Below are 25,300 nucleotides of genomic sequence, written 5' to 3' on the forward strand. Positions count from 1 at the left end.
CTGAGTCAAGAAGGTTCTCCTCATCTCGGTCCTAAATATCTCACCCGTTATCCTTAGACTGTGACCCCTGGCGCTGGACATCCCCAACATGGGGAACATTCATGCTGCATCTAATCTGTCCAGTCCTGTCAGAATTCTCTCTATTTCTATGTGATCCCCTCTGATTCTTCTAAATTCCAGTGAATATTAGCCTAGTCGATCCAGTCTTTCTTCATATGTCAGTCCTGCCATCCCGGGAATTAGTCTGGTGCATCTTCGCTGCACTCCCTCAATAGCAAGAATATCCTTACTCAGATTAGGAGACCAAAAATGTACACAATATTCAAGGAGTGGACTCACCAAGCCCGGCATAACTGCAGTAAGACCTCCCTGCTATTATGCAAAATCCTCTCGCTATGAACGCCAACATGCCACTTTCCGTCTTCACTGCCTGCTGTACCTGTATGCCAACTTTCAATGACTGTGGTACCATGACACCCAGGTCTCGTTGCAACTCCACTTTTCCTAATCTGTCACCGTTCCTATAATAATCTGCCTTCCTGTTTTTGCTACCAAAGTGGATAACCTCACATTGATCTACATTATATTGCAACTGCCATGCATTTGCCCAATGCCTAACCTGTCCAATTCACCCAGCAGCGTCTTAGTATACTCCTCACAACTGACGCTACCACCCAGCTTAGTTTCAACTGCATGGAGATATTACATTCAATCCTTCGTCTAAATCATTAATGTATATTGTAATTGGCTGAGGTCCCAGCAATGAACATTGTGGTACCCCACTCGTCAATGCCTGCCATTCTGAAAATGACCCGCTTATTCCTAATCTTTGCTTCCTGTATGCCAAGCAGTTCTTTATCCTCGACAATACAATACTATCAATCTCATGTGCTTTAATTTTCCACACTAATCTCTTGTATGGGAACTTGTCAAAAGCATTTTGAACATCCAAATGCACCGCTCACTAGAAGAACTCTCAGTGCTGCTTCTCAAATGTGGCCAAAGTCTCCAAAGGTTTAGGAAAGGTCAGTGACTCTTCAGAAAATCTAAATGAGTTTGCAATGTTAATGAACAATGATAATGTTTGATGTAAATATTTGGACGGGAAGACTTTGCAGTTGCAATGGCGAAGTTAAGCAATAACCCTGCCTAGATTTTAGGTTTGATCTAATACAAAGGTTTATGAATGTTATCTGCTAGGTGCGTGTTGATAAATCACATTGCTAATGGGAGAATATTGCGCATTTTAAATTTTATTTGCATTTCTTTACAATAAAATTTTTTCAAACAAAAGAAAAAAACGCCCGAGTTGGCATTTACACAGACCTCCGTCTGTTGTGAACGTCATTATTTAAATATGAGACCTGACAGTCATGCACAGGAATCTCCAGTAGCTTCCGGTTTGTTGGCAGGAATCAGTGCATAATTAATACACTTTAAGATGATAATTGAGATGGACATATATATGACAAAAAAACAGGATAATAGATTTCAGAAAAGCTGATTATGAGGGGCTGAGAATAATACTTCGTAAAATTAAATGGGTAGCTATATTGGTAAATGATGATGTAAAAATTGTGTTCAAGAGAGTGCGTGTATAATAAATCCTGCTAAATGGAAATAACAAACTAGACATTAATGAGACACTGCTGAAGAATAGAGCCAGAAGGGCACAACTGAGGGTAACGAAAGAGGCATACATGAAGTACATAGACAGCAGAGGAGCGCATGATGGGGAAGATGTTGAAGAGATTAAGATAGAAGTCAACAAACAATGAGTAAGGCAAAGAGGAACTATGAAATTAAATTATCACAAAGCATAAAGCAAAATAGTAAAACATTTTACGGTCACATCAATAAAAAATTAGGCCATCAAGGAATAGGCAGGATAATGTCACAGGTAACAATAGAGATATGGCCTAAGTGGAGGAAGTGCATCTGGGCGGGCGCTGAGCACCTGAAGTCTCGTCGCTGACAGCATGCAGAAACCAAACGCAGGCAGTGGAAGCGGTGTACGGCAAACCGGACTACCCACCCATCTTTTCCTTCAAACACTGTCTCTCTCACCTGTGACAGAGGCTGTAATTCCCTTACTGGATTGTGCAATCACCTGAGAACTCACTGTTCGAGTGTAAGCAAATCTTCCTCGATTTCGAGGGACTGCCTATGATGATGATGATGATGATGACAGGAATATTAAATAATTATTTTGCTTCAATATTTACCACGGAGGTAGAACAGTTGTTAATGACATCGGATGATGAGGGTAGTAATGATATGTGTATTTAAAATAAAAAGAAGAGATATATTAAATAAACTAATCGTACACAAAGCGGTTAATACCACTGGTCCGGATGGATTGCATGGTGCATTTCAAAAGAATTTAGGGAGCAGATAGCAGAGTCAGTATTACACGCATTTAATAATTCGTTGGAAGAAGTTGTAATGCCAGAGAACTAGTGGATAGCTAACGTAATATCATATTTAAGAAGGGGGATAGAATATGTCCAGGGAATTATAAACCAGTCAGCTCAACAGTTGTGGTAGCAAAAATAATGCAATCCCTACTAAAGGAGAAAATTGAAGAACATCTAGAAACCAATAATATAATAATGAATTTTCAGCATGGGATTGAAGAAGGAAATTCTTGCTTGACCAACCTCATTGAATTTTTTGAAGTGGCAACAGAGAGAGTGGACAATATTAATGTAGTCGATGTAATTTACCTCGATTTTCAAAAGCCCCTCGATAAGGTACCACATAATAGACTGGTGCACAACGTTAGAAAATGCAGTCAGGGGACAAGTAGCAGAATGGAAACTAGCTGGCTTCAAGGCAGAAAGCTGAGAGTACACACAAAACGTAGATATTCAGAGTAGCTGAAGGTGCTTTGTGGTGTTCCACAAGAATTAGTGCTCGGTCCACTGTTCTCAATTTGTATTAACGATTTAGTCTTTAGAATCAAAAATAATCTTTCCTACTTTTTGGATGAGACCTAATTCAGGGGAGTGGTGTTGATCGAAGGACAGTCAATACTGCGAAAAACTATAATAAATTACTGGAGGACATTACTAAACTTGCAGAATGGCCTTATAATTGGCAAATGAATTACATCACAGAAAAAAGTGAGTTATGGCATTTTGGAAGAAAGAATAGGGAGGTCACTTATTACTTGGACGATGCGACTCTCGGTGAGGGAGATGAACAAAGGGAACTCGGAGTACAAATACACAAACCACTAAAACTTGCAACACAGATTAGCAAAGCCATAAAAAAAACAATCACTCCTGTTTATTTCCAGACGTATAGAATAGAAAAGTAGAGAAGTTGTGCTAAACCTGCATCAAACTTTGGTAAGACCATACTTTGAATACTGCGTACAGTTCTGATCGCCATATTATAAAATATATAGAAGCACTGGAGAGGATGCAGCGAAGGTTTACAAGGATGATACCAAAAATGCGAGGTTGTGCAGATCAGGAAAGGATGAGTCAGTTTTTTTTTTAACAAAAGGCTGAGTGGGGACCTAATAGAGGTTTTAAATATTATGAAACGTTCAGAAAGATAGGATGCGGAGAGAATGTTTCCACTTGTGTGGAAGAGCATAACTAGTTGCTATTAATATTAGATAGACACCAAGAACTCCAAAGGGAATTCAGAGGAAACTTCTGAACCCAAAGAGCGCTGAGAATGTGGAACGCGCTGCTTGAAGCAGATATTACAGATGCATTTTAGGGGAGGCTGGACAAGTATATGAGGAAGAAGGGAATGGAAGGTTAACTGATAGATTTAGATGAGGAAAGACGGGAGGAGCTCGAGTGGAGCAAAAACGCCGGCATGGGCTGGCTGGGCCGAATGGTCTGTTCCTGTGGCGTGTATCCTGTGTAATTCTTTGAAATTCTTCCTATCTCCTTTAATGAAGTGCTCATTATTCATTGATGTTTTTATTCACTGTTAGTCTAAGTCTCCCTTTTGCTGTATGAGATAATTGTGCCTCTTTTCTCACACCTGGACCTCATTTGTAATCTCTACGGTCCTATCCCCCTCGTTCTAGCTCCTCCTGCGTTCCCGAACTCCCGCTCTCCCTACTGCGATCTCTCTCACTGCTCCGCTTTCTCTCCCTGCCCCGCTCTCTCTCCCTATCCAGCACTCTCTCCCTGCCCGTTCTCTCTCCCTGCCATGCTCCCGCTCCCTGGCGCACTTTCACTCCCCGGCCCGCTCTCTCTCCCTGCCCGTGCTCTCTCCCAGCCCGGCTCTCTCTCCCTGCCCCGCTCCCACTCCCTGCCCCGTTCTCTTTGCCTGCCCCACTCCCTCTCGCTGCCCCGCTCTATCTCCCTGCCCCACTCCCTCTCGCTACACGCAATCTATTCCTGCTCCGCTCTCTCTCCCTGGTCTACTCACTCTCGCGGGCCCGCACTCTCTCCCTGCCACGCTCCCTCTCTCTACCTCGCTGTCTCTCCCAGCCCGGCTCGCTCTCCCTGCCCCGTTCTCTATTCCTGCCCAGCTCTCACAATGCTCCGCTCACTATACTTGCCCCGCTCCCGGTTCCTGCCTCGCTCTCTTTCCCTGACACGCTCCCGTTCCCTGACCCTTACCTCTCCCTGCACCGATCCCTCTCCCTGCCCCGCTGCGGTTCCCTGCCCCGCTCCCTCTCCTTGCCGCGCTTCCGTTCCCTGCAGCGTTCCCTCTTCCTGTACCGCTCCCACTCCCTGCCCCGCTCCCGTTCCCTGCAACGCTCCCTCTGCCATGCTCCGCTCCTCTCTCTGCCCCGCTCTTTATCCCTGCCCAAATCCCTATCGCTGCCCCGCTCCCTCAACCTGCCCCGCTCATTCTCCCTGCCCCGCTCCCGTTCCCTGCAAGGTTCGCTGTCCCTGCCCCGTTCCCTCTTCCTGCCCCGCTCCCTCTCCCTGCCATCTCCCTCACCCTGCCCTGCCCTCTCCCTGCCCCGCTCTCTACCCCTGCCCTGCGCTCTCTCCCTGCCCCACTCCCTATCCCTGCCTGGCTCGCGTTCCCTGCCCCACTCCCATTCCCTGCCCCGTTCCCGTTCCCTGCCGCGCTCCCACTCACTACCCTGCTCCCGCTCCCTGGCCCGCTCCCACTCACTGCCACGTTCCCTCTCGCTGCCCCGCTCTCTATTGCTACGCCGCACCCTCTCCCTGCCCCCCTCTCTCTCCCCCACTCTCTCTCCCTGACGCGCTTCCGTTCCCTGCCCCTTACCTCTCCCTTCACCGCTCCCTCTCCCGAACCTGCTCACGTTCCGTGCCCCTCTCCCTCTCCCTTTCCCGCTCCTGTTCACTGCCACGCTCCCCCTCCCTGTGCCGCTCCCTCCCCCTACATTGCTCCCGTTCCCTGCCACGCTACCTCTCCCTGCCCCGCTCCCACTCACTGCACCTCTCCCGCTCTCTGCCCCTTATCTCTCCCTGCACTGCTCCCTTTCCCTGCTCTGCTCCCTTTCCCTGCCCCGCTCCCTCTACCTGTACCGCCCCCTCTCCCTGCCCCGCTCCCGTTCCCTGCCACGCTTCCTCTCCCACGCCTCGCTCCCACTCACTGCCCCGCTCCCGCTCCCTGCACCGGTCCCTCTACATGCTCCGCTCCCTCTCCCTGCTCCGCTCTCTATCCCCGCCCAAATCCCTCTCCTTGCCCCGCTACCTCTCCCTGCCCCGCTCCCGTTCACTGCCAAGCTCTCTCTGTCCCTGCCCCGACTCTCTCCGTGCACCACTCCCTCTCCCTGCCCGGCTCCCGTTCCCTGCCCGGTCCCATTCCCTGCCCCGCTCCCGTTCACTGTCCCACCCTCCCTCACAGCCCTGCTCCCGATCACTGGCCCGCTCCCTTCCCTGCTCCGCTCCCTCTCCATACCCGGCTCTCTATCCATGCCCAACTCCCTTTCCCTGCCCAGCTCCCTCTCCGTGCGCCGCTCCCTCTCCCTGCTCCACTCCATCTACCTGCCGCATTCTCTATCCCTGCCCAACACCCTCTCCCTGCCCCGCTCTCTCTCCCTGCCCCGCTCCCGTTCCCTGCCAGGTTCCCTGTCCCTGCCCCGTTCCCTCTTCCTGCCCCGCTCCCTCTCCATGCCAGGCTCCCTCTCCCTCCCCTGCCCTCTCACTGCCCCGCTCTCTACCCCTGCCCCGCGCTCTCTCCCTGCCCCACTCCCTATCCCTGCCCGGCTCGCGTTCCCTGCCCCACTCCCATTCCCTACCCCGTACCCATTCCCTGCCCCGCTCCCACTCACTGCCCTGCTCCCGCTCCCTGGCCCGCTTCCACTCACTGCCACGTTCCCTCTCGCTGCCCCGCTCTCTGTCGCTGCGCCGCACCCTCTCCCTGCCCCGCATCACTCCCCCACTCTCTCTCCCTGAGCCGCTCCCGTTCCCTGCCCCTTACCTCTCCCTTCACCGCTCCCTCTCCCGGCCCCGCTCACGATCCCTGCCCCTCTCCCTCTCCCTTCCCCGCTCCTGTTCCCTGCCACGCTTCCTATCCCTGTGCCACTCCCGCTCCCTACATTGCTCCCGTTCCCAGCCACGCAACCTCTCCCTGCCACGCTCCCACCCACTGCCCCTCTCCCGCTCTCTGCCCCTTATCTCTCCCTGCACTGCTCCCTCTCCCTGCCCTGCTCCCTTTCCCTGCCCCGCTCCCTCTACCTGTACCGCCCCTTCTCCCTGCCCCGCTCCCGTTCCCTGCCACGCTCCCTCTCCCACGCCTCGCTCCCACTCACTGCCCCGCTCTCGCTCCCTGCACCGGTCCCTCTACATGCTCCGCTCCCTCTCCCTGCTCCGCTCTCTATCCCCGCCCAAATCCCTCTCCCTGCCCCGCTACCTCTCCCTGCCCTGCTCCCATTCACGGCCAAGCTCTCTCTGTGCCTGCCGCGCGCTCTCTCCGTGCACCACTCCTTCTCCCTGCCCGGCTCCCGTTCCCTGCCCGGTCCCATTCCCTGCCCCGCTCCCGTTCACTGTCCCACCCTCAGTCACAGCCCTGCTCCCGATCACTGGCCCGCTCCCTCTCCCTGCTCCGCTCCCTCTCTATACCCGGCTCTCTATCCATGCCCAACTCCCTCTCCCTGCCCAGCTCCCTCTCCGTGCGCCGCTCCCTCTCCCTGCTCCGCTCCATCTCCCTGCCGCATTCTCTATCCCTGCCCAACTCCCTCTCCCTGCCCCGCTCTCTCACTGCCCCGCTCCCGTGCCCTGCCCCACTCCTTCTCCCTGCCCTACTTCCTCTCCCTGCCCCATTCCCGTTCCGTGCCACGCTCCGACTCACTCCCCCTCTCCGGCTCCCTGCCCCGCTCCCTCTCCCGTCTCCGCTCCCTCTCCCTGCCCCGCTAACATTCCTTGCCCCACTCCTGCTTCCTACCTTAATCCCTCTCCCTGCTCCGCTCCCTCTCCCTAATCCGCTCCCTCTTCCTGCCTCGCTCTCTCTCCCCGCCCCGCTCACTCTCCCTGCCTCGCTCCCTCTCCCTGCCCCGCTTTCTCTCCCTGCCCCGCTCTCTCTTCCTGCCCCGCTCTCTCTCCCTGCCTGGCTCTCTCTTCCTGCCCCGCTCTCTCTCCCTGCCCCGATCTCTCTCCCTGCCCTGTGCTCTCTCCCTGCCACACACCCTCTCCTGCCCGGCTCCCATTCCCTGCCCCGCTCCCTCTCCCTGCCCCACTCCCGTTCCCTACGCCACTCCCACTCCCTGCCCCGCTCCCTCTCACTGCCCCGCTCCCGTTCCCTGCCCTGCTCCCATTCACTTCCGCTCTCTCGTTCCCTGCCCCGCTCACTCTACCTTCTCCGCTCCCTCTCCCTGCCTCGCTCCCTTTCCCTGCCCTACTCCTGCTCCTTGCCCCGCTCCGTCTCCCTCTTCCTGCTCTGCTCCCTCTCCCTGCCACACTCTCTCTCCCTGTCCCGCTCTTTCCCTGCCCCGCTCCCTCTCACTGCCCCGCTCCCACTCACTGCCCCGCTCACGTTCCCTCCCCAGCTCCCTCTCCCTGCTTCGCTCTCTCTCCCTGCCCTGCTCTCTCTCCCTGCTCCGCTCTCTCTACCAGCCCCGCTCCCAATCCCTGCCCCGCTCCCTCTCCCAGCCCCACTCCCTCTCCCTGTCCCGCTCTCTCTCCCTGCCCTTTCCCTTTCCCAGATCCGCTCTCTCTTCCTGCCCCGCTTCCTCTCCCTGCCCCGCATCCTCTCCCAGCCCCGCTCACTTTCCCTAACCCGCTCCCTTCCCAGCCCCGCTCCCTCTCCCTGCCCTGCTCTCTCTCCCTGCCCCACTCTCTCTCCCATCCCGCACCCTCTCCCTGCCCTGCTCCCTCTCCCAGCCCAGTTCCCTCACCCTGCTCTGCTCTCTCTCCCTGCCCCGCTCTTTTTCCCTGCTCTGCTCTTACTCCCAGCCCCCCTCCCTCTCCCTGCAACACTCCCTCTCCCTGCTCCACTCTCTCTCCCTGCCCCGTTCTCTCTCTCAGCCCTGTTCCCTCTCCCGCCCCACTCCCTCTCCCTGCCCCGCTCCCTCTCCCTGCCCTCTTCTCGCTAGCCTGCCCCGCTCTCCCTGGCTGCTCCATTCCAAAATCGCTGTCTGCATCGACGCCGTGCAATACCTGACTTGGAAATGATTGATGGGAGAATGTAGAAGGAGATTTGCTCGGCATCTAACATGTGCTGCAACTTACCTGCGACTGATTGATGGGACCGTGCCGATGAAACATGACTCTTTATCTAACATAAACTATATATGACCTGAGTGTTTGATGTAACAGTGTGCTTAAGAACAGAGGAACACAAGAATATAAGAAGTAGGAACAGGAGTAGAACATTTGACCTCATGAGCCTGTTCCACCTTTCAATAAGATCATGGTTGATTTGATCATGTCCTTAACTCCACCTCCCCGTTCGCTCCCCATAGTCCTTGACTCCCTTATCATTCAAAGATCTGTCAACCTCCAACTTAAATATAACCTGTGCCCCAATCTTCACAGGTCCCTGGGGAAGCGATTTCCAAATATTCACGGCCCTCTGAAATAAGAAATTCTTCTCATTTCTGTATTAAATGGGAAACACCTCATTTCGAAACTATGCGCCCTACTTCTAGCTTCCCTCATGAGGGGAAACATCCTCTCTGCATCTGCAATACCTAGCCCCCACATAAACATATACGTTTCAATAAGATTACCTCTCATTATTGTAAACTCTCCCAACCCCTGTCTCCATATCTTGCCCTCCCTAACTCTCCCTCCCTAACTCTTCCCCTCCCTTACCCCCTCTCCATGTCCCCTCCCCCTCCCCCTGCCCCCTCTCCCTTCCACCCCCTCCCTTCTCCTCACCATTTCCCCTCTCACTGTCCTGTCTCCCTTCCCCCTCCAGCTTCACCCACTCCGTACCAAGCGTCTCTCTTCCCCCTCTCTCTTCCCCCCTCTTACTTAACCCCCTCTCCCATCCCCCTCTACCTTCCCCCTCTCCGTTCCCCTGTCCCTTCCCCCGCCTCCCAGCCACTTATCTCTACCTTCTCACTCTTCCCCCTCTCCCTTCACCCCATCTATCATCCCCCTCTCACTTCCCCTCTCCCTTCTCCCGCTCACTTCCCCCCTCTACCTTCCACCCTCTCACTTCCCCTCTCTTCTTTCTCCCTACACCCTTTCCCAACTGCCTTGCCCACTCTCCCGTCACCCCTCTCCATCTATCATCTCTGTTCCCCCCTCTCCCTGGCCCTTATCACTACTCCCCACTCTCTAGCCCCCCTTTCTCTACCCCATCTTTTTACACCCTCTCTCTAACCATTCTCTCTGTATCCCCTCTCTCTAAACCCTCTCTCTAAAGCCAATCTCTCAACCCCATCTCTCTACTACCCGCTCTCTAGCCCCCCTCTCTCTACACCCTCTTTCTACACCCTCTCTCAACCCCTTCTCTCTCTCACTCCTCTCTCTAACCCTATCTCTAACCCCCATCTCTCTAAGCACTCTCTCTACTACCCACTCTCTAGCCCCTTCTTTCTATCCCCTCTCTCTACATCCTCTCTCTCCCCCTCCTCTCTCTACGCCCTCTCTCCATCTCCTGTCTCTAAACCCTCTCTCTACTCCTCTCTCTACACCCTCTCTCTACCCCCCTCTCTCTAACCCCTTCTCTCTAAACCCCCTCTCTACCCCTCTCTCTACACCCTCTCTCTACCCCCTCTCTCTAACCCCTTCTCTCTACCCCCTCTCTCTACCCGCTCTCTCTACCCCCTCTCTCTACTCCCTCTCCTGAGCGCCTTGCTCTAACCCCTCTCTCTCTACCCCCTATCTCTACCCCTCTCTCTACTCACCATTATCTAGCCCCGCTCTCTCTAGATCGCTCTCTCTACCCCCTCTCCCTTCCACCTCTTCCTAGCCCCTTAGCTCTGACTCCTCTCTCTAACACCCATCTCTCTACCCCGCTCTGTCTCTATCCCTTCTCTCTACCCCCTCTCTAACCCCCTCTCGCGACCACCTATGTCTTTCCACCGATGACCCTTCCACCCTCTCCCTTCCTCCCACTCCCTACCTCCTCTCGCTCATCCATCTTCATTTCCCATATCTTTTTCCCGCCGCTCCCGCGCTCCATAGCCCGCACTCCCTAGCCTCCGCTTCCTGTCCCCGCTTGCCTCCCACTAGTTTTCGCCACATTGTCTGCCCTTGTTTTCAATTTGATACAATCCCTTATTTCCTCAGTTAGCCACGGATGGTTATCCCTTCTCCTGAAGTCTTTCCTTCTCATTAGGATGTTTTCTTGTTGAGAGTTATGATATATCTCCTTAAATGTCTGCCACTGCTCCTCCACAATCCCACACTGTAATCCATTTTCCCAGTCCATTTTTTCCAATCTGCCTTCATAATTTTGTAATCTCCTTTAAATAAGCTTAGGAAACTGGTTTGAGTTCCGACTTTCTCACCCTCCAACTGAATTTGAAAGTCAACCATGTTATGTTCCCTCATTCCTAAAGGATCATTAACTGGGAGATCGACAATTAATCGTTTCTCATTAAACAGCACCAGAACTAAGATAATATTCTTAGATAATATAACAAGGTAATATTTGTATAATCAAGTTGTCAATTTAATTTGTGATCATTGTTACTTTGAAGTCAATGAAGACTAAAAGTTGAAAGGGATCTTAATTCGACATCTAACCCGTGATGTATTTTCTCTTGGATTGTAAGATGGGACAGTTTATAATGAACTTTCCGTTGTATCCATCCTGTGCTCTGCCTACCCAGGGACTGTAAAATGGGCCTCTTTGGAGGAAACATTAATCTCTATCTAGCCTGTATTGTATCTCCCATTTGTCTGTTTGATGGAACAGTATAGAGTGAACTTCATTCTGTATCTGCCACGTATTATACCAGACCAAGTGTTTGATGGAGCAGTGCAGAAGGAGCTAGGCTCTTATCTAACCGGAGCTTTACCTGTCCTGCGAGAGCTTTTTGCGACAGTGTAGAGCATGACTTATTCTGTGTCCAAACTGTGCGTCATCTGCCCTGAGAATGTTGATGCAGCAGTAGAGAACAAGCCTTATTCAGTGTCCAACCTTCGCTACAGCTATCCTTGGAGTGTTTGATAGGATATTAGAGAGGGAACTTTACTCTGCATCGAACTCGTGCTGTAACTCAGAGTTAACGTTTCTGGTCAGGTTCGGATGAAGTGTCATCGACAAGAAACGTTAACTTTGTTTTTCTCAGCATAAATGCTAACTGGTCCGCTACGATTTCCAGAATTTTCCGTTTTTCTTTCAGATTCCAGCATCAGCAGTATTATTCATTTGTCTTGCACCTGAGATTGTTTGATGGGACAGTGTGAAGAGAACTTTACGTTATATCTAACAGATGCTATACCTAACAGGAGAGTAAAATATGAAACAATGCGGAGGGAGCTTTACATAAGTACATAAGAACATAAGAATTACGAATAGGAGGAGGCCATCTAGCCCCTCGAGCCTGCTCCGACATTCAAAAAGATCATGGCTGATATGGCCGAGGACTCAGTTCCACTTACCCGCCCGCCCCCCATAACCCTTAATTCCCTTATTGGTTAAAATGTATCTATCTCTGATTGAATACATTCAATGAGCTAGCCTCAACTGCTTCCTTGGGCAGAGAATTCCAAAGATTCACAACACTCTGCGAGAAGAAATTCCTTCACAACTCGGTTTTGAATTGGCTCCCCCCTACTTTGAGGCCGTGCCCCCTAGTTCTAGTCTCCCCGACCAGTGGAAACAATCTCTCTGCCTCTATCTTGTCTATCACTTTCATTATTTTAAATGTTTCTAGAAGATCACCACTCATCCTTCTGAACTCCAACGAGTAAAGACCCAGTCTACTCAATCTATCATCATAAGGTAACCCCCTCATATCCGGAATGAGCCGAGTGAATCGCCTCTGTACCCCATCCAAAGCCAGTATATACTTCGTGAAGTAAGGTGATTAAAACTGCATGCAGTCCTCCAGGTGCGGCCTCACCAATACCTTGTACAGTTGCCGCAGGACCTCCCTGCTTTTGTACTCCATCCCTTTTGCAATGAAGGCCAACATTCCATTCGCCTTCCTGATTACCTGCTGCACCTTCAAACTAACTTTTTGGGATTAATGCACAAGGACCCCCATGTCCCTCTGCATGTTGTAACTTCTCCCCATTCAAATTATATTCCCTTTTACTGATTTTTTTCCCAAGGTGGATGACCTCCCATTTTCCAGACATTGTATCCCATCTGCCCATTCGCTTATCCTATCTAAATCTTTTTACAGCTCTCTGTGTCCTCTACACAACCCGCTTTCCCACTAATCTTTGTGTCATCTGCAAATTTTGTTACACGACATTCTGTCCCCTCTTCCATGGTGATCTATGTATATTGCAAACAGTTGTGATCCCAGCACTGATCCCTGTGGCACACCACTAACCACCGATTTCCAAGCGGAAAAGGACCATTTATCCCAACTCTCTGCTTTCTGTTAGACAGCCAATTCTGTATCCATGCTAATACATTTCCTCTCTCTCTGCCTACCTTTATCTTCTGCAGTATCCTTTTGTGTGGCACTTTATCGAATGCCTTTTGTAAATCTCAATACACCACATCCATCGGTACACCTCTATCCACCATTCTCGTTATATCCTCAAAAAATTCCAGTAAATTAGTTAAACATAATTTCAACTTCTTGAATCCATGTTGTGACTGCTTGATTGCATTATTCCTATCTAGATGTCCCGCTCTTCTTCCTTAATGATAGCTTCAAGCATTTTCCCGATTACAGATGTTAAACTAACCGGCCTATAGTTACCTGCCTTTTGTCTGCCTAATTTTTTAAACAGAAGCGATATATTAGCTGCTTTCAAATCTGCTGGTACCTCTACAGAGTTATAACCAATGCATCTGCTATAACTTCTGCCATCTCTTTTAATACCCTAGCATGCATTTCATCAGGACCAAGGGACTTGCCTACCTTGAGACCCATTAGCCTCTCCAGGACTACACCCCTAGTGATAGTGATTATCTCAAGGTCCTCCCTTCCCACATTCCCGGGACCAGTAATCTTTGGCGTGGTTTTTGTGTCTTCCACTGTGAAGACCGAATCAAAATAATTGTTTAAGTTGTCAGCCATTTCCACCTTTCCCATTATTAAATCCCCCTTCTCATCATTTACTTTAGTCACTCCTTTCCGCTTTATATTACAGTAAAAGCTTTTGCTATCTGTTTTTATGTTTTGCGCAAGTTTACTTTTGTAATCTATCTTTCCTTTCTTTATTGCTTTCTTAGTCATTCTTTGCTGTTGTTTAAAATGTCCCAATCTTCTAGTTTCTTACTAACCTTGGCATCCTTATACGCATTGGTTTTTAATTTGATACTCTACTTATTTTCCTTGGTTATCCACTGCTGGTTATTCCTTCTCTTATCGTCCTTCTTTTTCACTGGAATATATTTTTGTTGAGCTCTATGAAAGAGCTCCTTAAAAGTCCTCCACTCTGAATAAAATCCGTGCTATACCTGACTTGCGAGGATTTGATCGGACAGTGCAGAGGACAGTGCAGAGAGAACTTTACTCTGTATTTAACCTGTGGTATACCAGACCTGCAATTTTTGATGCGAAGTTGTAGAGGGAACTTTACGTTGCATCTATCAAGTGCTTCATCTGATCTTTAAGTGTTTGATGGGGCAATGCAGAGGGAACTTTACTTTTTATCTATCCTGTACTGTCCCTCCCGTGGGCTAGTTGGAGACGACAATTGATAGGGAATGTTACCCTTTATCTAAGCACTGCTATTCCTGACGTGATAATGTTTCTAGAGGGCGCTTTATTCGTTATCCAACCCTTGCTGTACCTCACCTGAGCTTGCTTGATGGTACATTATAGAGCGATATTTACGCAAATCTAATCCTGACCTGGGATGGTTTGATGTGACAGTGTCCATGTAGCCTATCACAGTAACTAATTCGTGCTATACCTGTCCTGTGAATATTTGATGGTAAAGTGTACATGGAGCTTTACACTGTATCTAATCTGTGCTATAACTGATTTTTATTTGTTTGATGGAACAATGTAGAGGGAACTTTACACTGTACCTAAACCGTGCGGTGCCTGTCCTGGTACTGTTTGATGGGACAGTGGAGAGGGAACTTTATTCTACATCGAACTCCTGCTATACCTATCAAGACACTGTTCGACAGGACAATGTTGAGGTTAATTTTCACTGTATATGACCCATCCTGTGCCTCTCTTTGAGTGTTTGATCTGACAGTGTAGTGGGAACTTTGCTCTATATCTGTGCTGTGCTTTTACTTGCAATATTTGATGGTAAACTGTAGAAGGAGCTTTTCTCTATATCTTACCAGTGCTGTACCAGCCTTGGGAATTTTTGAACGGACGGTATAGAGGGAGCGTAACTGTATATCAGACTCATTCTGTACCTCCCTTGGAGTATTTGATCGGACAGTGTAGTGGTAGTTTGCTCTATATCTGTGCTGTCCCTTTCCTTGCAAATATTTGATGGGACACTTTAGAAGGAGTTTTTCACTATATCTAATCCGTGCTGAACCAGCACTGGGACTGATTGATGAGATTTAGCACATCCTATACCTGACCTGCGAGTGTTTAATGGGACAGTGCAGAGGGTGCTTTACTCTGTATCTAATCAGTACTCTCCCTGACTTGCGAGTGTTAGATGGGAGAGTGCACAAAGAATTTTACTCAGTATCAAACCCATGCTATGCACCTCATTTGTGTACATTTTCCACAGTGTAGAGTGAGCTTTATTCATTGTCCAACCTGGGCTACACCTGATCTGATACTGCTGATGAGAGAATATAAAGGGAGTGTTACTCTTTATCTAAACCGGGCTGTAATTCCCCTGTAAGTATTTGATGGGACAGTGTACTCTATATCTAAATTGTGACATACCTCACTTGAGCTTGGTTGATTGTACATTATAGGTAGATACCAACTGGTTGATGAGACTGTGTAGAGTGAGCTTTACTCCACATCTAACCTGTGCTCTACCTGACTTGGGAGTATTTGATGGATCCAAGAAGAGGGTGCTTTACTCTGTTTCTAATGACTGATGTACTTGCTCTGTGACTGTTTCATGGGAGTGTGTTGATGGAGCTTTACACTGTATTTAACCCCAGCTGTCATCATCATAGGCACTCCCTTGAAACGAGGATGCCTTGCTTCCAAGTCAAACATTTCGCAGGTGTTTCAATGAAGGACCTAATATTCCAGGTCCCATACTAACTCTTGATGGGTGGAAGAAGCCTGCACGTGTTTTTTTTTAACCTGTGGTGACCGTTTCACACCAGCAACCACACGGGCTTGACAGAGCTAGGTGTTGGTCCAGTGGTCAGGATTAACCAAGACGACTGCAGACCAGCTCTGGTGCACAGACCTAATGCGCACATATACCGCAGTGTGGACTGATCTGTGCTTCCCCTTGGCCCCTGGCTCCGAACTAACACCTCTCCTGTCTCCGATAACGTCCCTCTTCAAATATATAATCACAAATATATCAATATTAAATATAAATCAAAGAAACCACAAATGTACCTGCCCAGGGAGTGTTTGATTGTACAGTGTTGTGGGAGCTTTACCCTGTTTCTAACCCATGCTGCACCTGACTTAATTAAGAATGTAGTGGCAACTTTACTCTGTACCTCATCCGTATGTTATACCTTTAGTGCGAGTGTTTGATCTGATGGTGTAGTTAAAGCATTACTCAATATCAAACCCGTGCTGTACCTGCCCTGGTACTGTTTGATGGGACAATGCAGCGGGAGCGTCACTGTTTATCTTACCTGCACAGTACCTGCCCAGGTTCTGTTTAATGGGCAGAATAGAGAGCAATTAACATTGTACTGGACTCACGTTATAACTGACATCAGAGTATTTTATTGGACAGTGTCGAGAAATTTACTCTTAATCTAAACCGTGCCATACCTGACCTGAGAATGTTTGCTGTGACAATGTAGCGGGAACTTAATCTGTATCTTACCTGTGCCATACCTGCCCAGGTTATGTTTAATGGACAGAATCGAGTACAATTAGCACTGTATTGATCCCATGTTATACCTGGCATGGGAGTGTTTGATAAGACAGTGTGGAGAAATTTTATCTTTATCTTAAGCCGTGACATAGCTGACCTGAGAGTGTTTGATGGGACAGTGTAGTGGGAGCTTTACTCTGTATCTTGCCCGGGATTGCTTGCTGGGACACTGTACAGTAAGCTTTGCCGTGTATCTATTCCGTGGTACACCTGACCTGCAAGTGTTTGGTGGGATAGTGAAGAAGAATTTTTACTGTGTATCTAACCTTTGCTTTACATAACCTGCTGGTATTTGATGGGCCAGTGCAGAAGGAACTTTACTGTATAACCTTCCAGAAGTACGAGGGGACGAGGATCCAATGGGAAGGAGGAACTGAAGGAATTCCTTATTAGGCAGGAAGTTGTGTTAAGGAAATTGTTGGTATTGAAGGCCAATAAATCACCGGGGCCTGCTTGTCTGCATCACAGAGTACTTAAGGAAGCGGCCCTAGAAATAGTCGATGCATTGGTGATCATTTTCAAACAGTCTATCGACTCTGGATCGGTTCCAATGGAATGGAGGGTAGCTAATGTAATACTACTTTTTAAGAAATGAGAGAGAGAGAAAACTGGTAATTAGAGACCGGTTATCCAGACATCAGTAGTGGGGAATATGTTGCAATCAATTATTAAAGATGAAATCGCAGCACATTTGGAAAGCAGTGAGAGGATCGGTCCAATTCAGCATGGATTTATGAAAGGGAATTCCTGCTTGACAAACCTTCTCAAATTGTTTGAGGATGTAACTCGTGGAGTGGACAAGGGAGAACTTGTGGATGTGGTGTATTTGGACTTTCAAAAGGCTTTTGACTAGATCTCGCACAAGACATTGTTGGGCAAAATTAAAGCACATGGCATTGGGGGTAATGTGGATAGAGAACTGGTTGGCAGACAGGAAGCAGAGAGTCTGGATAAACGGCTCCTTTTCAGAATGGTAGGCATTGACGAGTGGGATACCGCCGTTCTCAGTGCTGGGTCCCCAGCTATTTACAATATACATCAATGGTTTGGATGAGGGAATTGAGTCCAATATCTCCACGTTTTCAGCTGACACTAAGCTGGGTGAAGGTGTGAGCTGTGAGGAGGACGCTAAGAGGATGCAAGGTGATTTGGACAGGTTAGATGAGTGGGCAATCTCGTGGCAGATGCAGACTAATGTGGATAAATGTGAGGTTATCCACTTTGGTGGCAAAAACACGAAGGCAGAATATTATCTGAATGGTAGCAGATTAGGAAAAGGAGAGGTGCAACGAGACCTGGGTGTCATGGTAAATCAGTCATTGAAAGTTGGCAGGCAAATACAGAAGGTGGTGAAGAAGGCAAACGGCATGCTGGTCTTATTCGGGAGGGGATTTGAGTATAGGAGCAGGGACTTATTACTGGAGTTCCACAGGGCCTTGAACAGATCACATCTAGAGTATTGTGTGCAATTTTGTTCATCTTATCTTAGGAAGGATATGCTTGCTATTGAGAGAGTGCAACGAAGATTAACCAGACTGATTCCCGGGATGGCAGGAGTGACATATGAGGAAAGACTGGATCAGCTAGGCTGATACGCACTGGAATTTAGAAGAATGAGAGGGGAATCTCATAGAATCATATAAGATTCTGACAATACTGGACAGGTTAGATGGAAGAAAAATGTTCCCGATGTTGGACAAGTCCAGAACCAGGAGTCACAGTCTAAAGATAAGGGGTAAGCTTTATAGGACCGACATGAGGAGGACATTTTTCACCCGAGAGCTGTGAACCTATGGAATTTTCTGCCAATTCGTTAAATATATACAAGAGGGAGTTCGATATGGACCTGATGGTGAAAGGGATCAAGGGGTATGGGGAGAAACGAGGATAGGGGTATTGATTCGAAAGTTCGGCCATTATATAACTGAATTGTGGTACAGGCTCGAAGGGCCGAATGGCCTGCTCCTGCTCATATTTTCTATGTGTCTATGTTTCTATGTGTCGGTGGGGATGTTTTAGTATTGCCTGCAAAATTCTTAAAAGACGCAACATTCAAGTCCAAGTCACTGATATATTTTACAAAAATCTTGGGACATAGTACTGAGCACCGCGTAATTCCCTCTCGAAATATCCTTCCAGTCGCAAAAACACATCACCCATTACCCATTGCTTCCTGCCTCTGAGCAAATTTTGTTTCCAGCGCCACTTTGCCCTGGATTCCATGGACGATTACTTTGCTGAATATTGGACGTTGCCATGTTGGACGTTATCAAAAGCTTTGCTAAAATGCATATACACTGCACCATATGCACTGCCCTCATGGACCCTCCAGGTTACCTCTACGTAAAATTCAATCCAGTTAGTCAGACACGGCTTTTCCTTAACAAATCCGTGCTTACTGTTCTTGATTAATCGATGTCTTTCGACATGAAGATTTATCCTGTCCCTTAGGATATTTTCCAATAATTTTCCCTGCACTAAAATCAGGCTGACTGGCCTGTAATTAATCAGTCTATTCCTTTCTCCACTTGAAACACACGTACACATTTGCAGTCCTCCAGTCCTCCGGAACCACGCATTTAGCCAGCGACGACTGTAAATTGAAAGTTAGAGCCTCTGATATTTCCTCCGTTAATTCACTTAATAGCCTGGGATATATTTCATGCTGGTCTGGGGTCTTATCCACTTTCAAAGCTGCTAGCCCCTTAATACTTCCAATTTCACTATGTTGACCTCGTCTAATATTTCGTACTCCTCCTCACTCATTGCACAATTCACATCGCCCCTCTATTTTGTGAAAACAAATACAAAGTATTCATTAAGAATCATACCCACGTCTTCTGTCTCCACACACAGATTTCCCTTCTGGTCTCCAATCGGCCCCACTCTTTCTCTAGCTCTCCTGATGTTCTTAATGTATTTATAAAACATCTTCTGGATTTTATTGATTGTATTTGCCAACATTCTTCTATACTTTTTCTTTGCTTTCCTGATACCTTTTTTAAATGCATCCCTTATTGTACTCGCCTATACTTTCTGCAGTGGCGTACCCAAGGGGTTGGTTTGAGACCAATTATAATCTTGATATATATTAAGGAATTTGACTTCGGTGTACAGTGTACAATTTCAAATTTTGCAGATGAAACAAAACTGAAAAGTAAATTGTGCACTATGGAGCATATTGATGGAATTTTAGAAGCTATAAAGAGAAGGAATAGGCGCACACGTGGCAGAAGCATTTGAAGCAGAAAAGTGCAAACTTATATATTTTATTTTGAAGAACGAGGAGAGACAATATTTACTAAGGTGCACAATTCTAATGTTGGTGCATGAACTGGGATACGTGGGGTTACATGTGCACGAATGGCTAAAGATGGCAGGGCTGGTTCAAAAGGCGGTTAAAAAGCAGACGGGTACAGGACCTGCATAAATAGAAGCATAGAATACTAAAGCGAGTAAGTTATGATGAACCTTTAGAAAACACTGGTTCGGCCTAAACTGCAGTATTGTTTCCAGTTCTGGGCCCCATACATTAGGAAGAATGTGAAAGCCTTCCAGAGGGTGCAGAAAACATTTGCATGAATAGTTCCAGGGATGAGGGACTTCAGTTATTTGGATGGTCTGCAGAAGCTAGAGACTATGATTAAAATGTAGCTATTCAGTGACCGAAGTTGGGTAGTGGATTCCACAAGCATCAGTGTGGCGACCACTCTTGTTCACAATTTATATTAATCATTTAGAATTTGGAATCAAAAATACAATTTTCTAACTTTGCAGATAAAACAAATTGGTGCTGGTCATGGAGAGGGGTATGTGCAGGGTAAGTGGTGGGTAGTCACGCCTGAGGATATCGGAAACACATTACAGGGGGACAGAAATAAACTTGCAGAATGAGCATATCTTTTGAAAATGAAGCTTATCACAAAAAAATGGTATGAAGTTTCGGGAAGTCATTTATTACTTGGCGGGTGTGAAGCTAGTTGGGGTATAAGAGCAAAAGGTCTCGGAGTACAAACACACAAATCACTAAAGGGTGAGACACAGATTAGCAAGGCTACAAATAAGCAAACCAAGCACTGGGATTTATTTCTACAGATATAGGGGCAATTTTCTTCAAGGTCTCTGCCCGCCCAAATGCAGACAATGTGCTGCCGATTGCCGCTGATATACCAGACGACACATTGGCCGGGATATTGCTCGCTGAGGTCCCTCGAAGTTTGGCGGTTTGCAAATAGAAGACATACGCAGCCAATCTGGGCGGCAGAGGGCGGGAGGTCTACTTGTCGGCGACAGAGGCACTTGCATCCCTTTGCCATCCAGGATGGAGTCGGGCAAATGGAGGATCGAAGAGCTGGAGAAGGAAATCACCAAGAAAATGTTTTTTAAATGGCGGAAGACTTCCAGGGTACCCCACACAAGTAAATCGCTGTTGAAAATGTTTAAAATGTTCCCTTAACTTTTTTGTAGGTTCTTCAGACTTACCATCGGGTACAGATCAACCTCCAGCCAGCGTCCACCCAAGTTCTGTCGCTGAGTCGCGCTGACCTTCGAGGGAGCTCGGCCAGGAATATCCCGCCTCAAGTACCGTGCGGTACATCGGCGGGCGGGAGAACAATTGTGCCACTTGAGCGTCCACTGACACCTCTGCGCAGTTCCTGGTGGCTCTCTGCTCCCGCCCGTTCCAGCCCACTCCAGGCCACCTCGAAAATGGCCCTGGGTGGGTCAAGAAGAGCAATGTGGCGGTAGTCGGCGGCGGCAGGCGGTAATGTGATGAATTTTGGCTCCATAGAATTGAAAGTTAGGGAAGTTAGGCTAAACCTGTCTAGAACCTTATTTCTATAGCCACGTCTTAAGTCTCCACATACATATTTCCTTTATTGTCTCTAATCGGCCCCACTCTTTCTCTAATTCTCCTCTTGATCTTAATGAATTTATAAAACATCTTCTGGGTTTTCTTGATTTTATTTTCCAACATTCTGTAAACTCTTTCTTTGCTTTCCTGATACCTTTTTGAAATGCATCGCTTAATATACTCGCCTCGCCTTACTGCAGTGGCGTACCCAAGGGGTTGGTTTGAGAGCAATGATGTTCTTGATATATATTAACCAATTTGACTTCGGTGTTCAGCGTACAATTTCAAAATTTGCAGATGACACAAAACTTATAAGTAAATTGTGCACTATGGAGAATAGTGATGAAATTCAAGAAGTCATAATCAGCAGGAATAGGCGCACACGTGGCAGAAGCATTCGAAGCAGAAAAGTGCGAAGTTTTATATTTTGTTTGGAAGAACGAGGAGAGACAATATTAACTAAGGTGCTCTATTCTAATGAGGGTGCATGAACAGAGACACGTGTGGGTACATGTGCACGAATGGCTAAAAATGGCAGGGCTGGTTGAAAAGGCGGTTAAAAAGCAGAAGGGTACGTGACCTTAATAAATAGAAGCATAGGATACTAAAGCGACTAAGTTATGATGAACCTTTATAAAACACTGGTTCGGCCTCATCTGCAGTGTTCTTTCCAGTTGCGGGCCCCACACATTAGGAACAATGTGAAATCCTTAGAGAGGGTGCAGAAAAGATTTGCAAGAATAGTTCCAGGGATCAGGGAGTTCAGTTATGTGGATGGTCTGCAGAAAATAGAGAGTAACTTTAAAATTAGCTATTCACAGTGACCGAAGTTGGGTAGTGGATTCCACAAGCATCAGTGTGGCGATCACTCTTCTTCACAACTGATATTAATCATTCAGAATTTGGTATCAAAAATACAATTCTCTAACTTTGCTGATGAAACAAATTGGTGCTGGTCATGGAGAGGGGGATGTGCGGGGTGAGTGGTGGGTAGTCACGACTGAGGATGACGGAAACATATTACAGGGGGACAGAAAGAAATTTGCAGAATGACCATAGCTTTAGAAAATGAAGCTCAACACAGAAAAATGATATGAAGATTAGGGAAGTCACTTATTACTTGACGGGTGTAACGCTAGTTGGGATACAAGAGCAAAAATTTTCGGAGTACAAACACACAAATCACTAAAGGGTGAGACACAGATTAGCAAGGCCACAAATAAGCAAACCAAGCACTGGGATTTATTTCTACAGATATAGGGGCAATTTTCTTCAAGGTCTCTGCCCGCCCAAATGCCGCCCAATGTGCTGCCGATTGCTGCTGACATATCGGACGATACATTGGGTGGGATATTTCTGGCCGAGGTCCTTCGAAGTTTGGCGGGTTGCAAATATAAGACACACGCGGCCAATCTGGGCGGCAGAGGCCGGGAGGTCTACTTCTCGGCGACAGAGGCACTTGCATCCCATTGCCATCCAGGATGGTGACGGGCCAATGGAGGATCGAAGAGCTGGAAAAGAAAATCACCCAGAAAATATTTTGTAAATGGCACAAGACTTCCAGGGAACCCCATACAAGTAAATCGCTGTTGAAAATGTTTAAAAAGTTCAATTAACTATTTTGTTGGTTCTTCAGACTTACCATCGCTTACGGACCAGCCTCCAGAAGCGGTCCACCCCAGTTCTGCCGCTGAGTCGCGCTGACCTTCGAGGGAGCTCGGCCAGGAATATCCCGCACAAAGTACCGTGCGGAACGTCGGCGCGTGTGAGATCAATTGAGTCACTTGACCGTCCGCTGACGCCTCGGCGCAGTTCCCGGTGGCTCTCTATTCCCGCCTGTTCCGGCCAGCTCCAGGCCACCTCGAAAGTGGCCCTGGGTGGATCAACAAGAGCAATGTTAGTGGCAGTCGGCGGCGGCGTGCGGTAAGGTGAAGAATTTTAGCCCCATCGATTTGAAAGGTAGGAGTGTAATGCTAAATCTGTATAGAAGCTTAGTTCTTTACCCACGTCTTCAGTCTCCACACACATATTTCCTTTATGGTCTCTAATCGGGCCCACTATTTCTCTAGTTCTCCTCTTGCTCTTAATGTATTTATAAAACATTTTCTGTATTTTCTTGATTTTATATTCAAAATATTTTTTAATACACTTTGTTTGCTTTCCTGATACATTTTTAAATGCATCCCTTAATGTACTCACCTAGCCATTCTGCAGTGGCGTACCCAAGGGGTTGGTTTGAGACCAATAATTTTCTTGATACATATTAAGGAATTTGACTTCGGTATACAGCGTAAAATTTCAAAATTTTCAGATGGCACAAAACTTAGAAGTAAATTGCGCACTATGGAGCATATTGATCGAATTCAAGAACAGCAGGAATAAGCGCAAACGTGGCAGAAGCATTTGAAGCAGAAAAGAGCAAAATTATATATTTTATTTTGAAGAACGAGGAGAGACAATATTTACTAAGGTGCACAATTCTAATGTTGGTGCATGAACAGGGATACGTGGGGTTACATGTGCACGAATGGCTAAAGATGGCAGGGCTGGTTCAAAAGGCGTTTGAAAAGCAGACGGGTACAGGACCTTCATAAATAGAAGCATAGGATACTAAAGCGAGTAAGTTATGATGAACCTTTAGAAAACAGTGGTTCGGCCTAAACTGCAGTATTGTTTCCAGTTCTGGGCCCCATACATTAGGAAGAATGTGAAAGCCTTCGAGAGGGTGGTGAAAAGATTTGCATGAATGCTTCCAGGGATGAGGGACTTCAGTTATTTGGATGGTCTGCAGAAGCTAGAGAATAAGATTAAAATGTAGCTATTCAGTGACCGAAGTTCCGTAGTGGATTCCACAAGCATCAGTGTGGCGACCACTCTTATTCACAATTTATATTAATCATTTAGAATTTGCAATCAACAATACAATTTTCTAACTTTTCAGATAAAACAAATTGGTGCTGGTCATGGAGAGGGGGATGTGCGGGGTGAGTGGTGGGTAGTCACGCCTGAGGATATCGGAAACACATTACAGGGGGACAGAAATAAACTTACAGAATGAGCATATCTTTAGAAAATGAAGCTCAACACAGAATTATGGTATGAAGTTTAGGGAAGTAAATTATTACTTGGCGGGTGTAAAGCTAGTTGGGGTATAAGAGCAAAAGGTCTCGGAGTACAAACACACAAAACACTAAAGGGTGAGACACAGATTAGCAAGGCCACAAATAAGCAAACCAAGCACTGGGATTTATTTCTACAGATATAGGGGCAATTTTAATCAAGGTCTCTGCCCGCCCAAATGCAGACAATGTGCTGCCGATTGCCGCTGATATAGCAGATGATCATTGGCCTGGATATTGCTCGCAGAGGTCCCTCGAAGTTTGGCGGGTTGCAAATAGAAGACATACGCAGCCAATCTGGGCAGCAGAGGGCGGGAGGTCTATTGTCGGCGACAGAGGCTCTTGCATCCCTTTGCCATCCAGGATGGAGTCGGGCAAATGGAGGATCGAAGAGCTGGAAAACGAAATCACCAAGAAAATGTTTTGTAAATGGCGGAAGACTTGCAGGGTACCCCATACAAGTAAATCGCTGTTGAAAAAGTTTAAAATGTTCCCTTAACTTTTTTGTAGGTTCTTCAGACTTACCATCGGGTACAGATCAACCTCCAGCCAGCGTCCACCCAAGTTCTGTCGCTGAGTCGCGCTGACCTTCGAGGGAGCTCGGCCAGGAATATCACGCCTCAAGTACCGTGCGATGCATCGGCGGGCGGGAGAACAATTGTGCCACTTGATCGTCCACTGACACCTCTGCGCGGTTCCTGGTGGCTCTCTGCTCCCGCCCGTTCCAGCCCACTCCAGGCCACCTCGAAAATGGCCCTGGGTGGGTCAAGAAGAGCAATGTTGGCGGTAGTCGGCGGCGGCAGGCGGAAAGGTGAAGAATTTTGGCTCCATAGAATTGA

The sequence above is a fragment of the Pristiophorus japonicus genome, chromosome 25 (genome assembly GCF_044704955.1).
Source record: "Pristiophorus japonicus isolate sPriJap1 chromosome 25, sPriJap1.hap1, whole genome shotgun sequence".
Classification (NCBI taxonomy): domain Eukaryota; kingdom Metazoa; phylum Chordata; class Chondrichthyes; family Pristiophoridae; genus Pristiophorus; species Pristiophorus japonicus.